This window comes from Dendrobium catenatum, unplaced genomic scaffold, assembly GCF_001605985.2.
Source record: "Dendrobium catenatum unplaced genomic scaffold, ASM160598v2 fragScaff_scaffold_621, whole genome shotgun sequence".
Classification (NCBI taxonomy): domain Eukaryota; kingdom Viridiplantae; phylum Streptophyta; class Magnoliopsida; order Asparagales; family Orchidaceae; genus Dendrobium; species Dendrobium catenatum.
In genome coordinates, this window is record NW_021319083.1 from 17,326,824 (window position 1) to 17,328,048 (window position 1,225).

At 37.3% G+C, this 1,225-nt stretch overlaps 1 non-coding gene across 1 annotated transcript; it reads left to right on the plus strand.

Moving 5' to 3' along the window:
• The first annotated feature begins 788 nt into the window (after positions 1 to 788).
• Positions 789 to 860, plus strand: TRNAC-GCA. The gene has a single exon. It is a non-coding gene; the product is annotated as a tRNA-Cys (tRNA).
• Positions 861 to 1,225: the final 365 nt, after the last annotated feature.

Genomic DNA, 1,225 nt, shown 5'->3' on the forward strand with positions numbered 1-1,225 from the left:
ACTTGAGATCCTGTGCTCCACCAGAACATCACCTGAGGCCCGGATTTTCGCCGGACCACTACTTGCGGCCTTGAGCTCCATCAGGCCACCACTTGATGCTCAGAGTTCTCCCATAATACTGCCGACCTCCATGACCAGGCAACGGTCTTTCTGACCATAGTCTTCTACCGACTACAATCCTTCTGACCTCCGTCACCTACTATGGTCCATCCGACCTCCATCACTTGACAACGATCTTTCTGACCCTAGTCTCCTACCGACTACGGTCCTTCCAACCTCCATCACCAGACAATGGTCTTTCCGGTCTCCATCCTATCGACTATGGTCGTGCCGACCAATCAAACATGTCTATATTGTAACTCCCACCATGTAATGTGCTCTGTATGATGTACATTTGTATCATCAAGCTAAGGCCTTCTCCCAAGGAAGGGCTTCATTTGTAATCGACTGCAAATACTAGTGGATTCATTCAAACTGGTTCAGACCCCATGGTTTTTTCTTATTTTTAGGGGTTTTCCATGTAAAAACTCTAACGTCTATTATGAATATTACACACTCTCTCCTATTTATTTTTCTACTACCGCGAATACTACATGACGCAACAGTTGTAAAATGAAAAATTATGAACACATTTCTTGACTTATTATTCGAGTTTGAATGAGAAATAGAATAATGGATAATAATTATCACATTTTGTAAGAAAAATGAAATGAAGAAAGCGGAAAAGGACATTAATTTAGGCTAATTAACTTATTATATAGAAACTGTTCATCTAAAAATTAACAAGCGGGTCCATAGCTCAGTGGTAGAGCAATTGACTGCAGATCAATAGGTCACCGGTTCGAACCCGGTTGGGCCCTCGAGCTTAATTTGTTCTTCTCGTTTTCAACGACGATATTTTCGGCTACAAAACTGCCGCTAAAATATTACGATATAATGTTTTTTAATGCTTTGTACTAACGACGAGATTTTCAACTGCAGAAACGGCCGCTAAAAATATATCACGATAAAATGCTTACTCTGCTTGACAGCTTGTTCTGTAAGTTTATATTTTAAAAGATAAAAGAGGCAACGACTGCTTTCGCCATTTTCATGGGATGGGACAATATCAAATTTTTTATTAATTTGGCAGGTAAAAATAATATTTTATTTAGAATAATTTTTTTATTATTTTAAAAATAATTTTTTATTATTTTAAAAATAATTTTTTTATTATTTTAAAAAT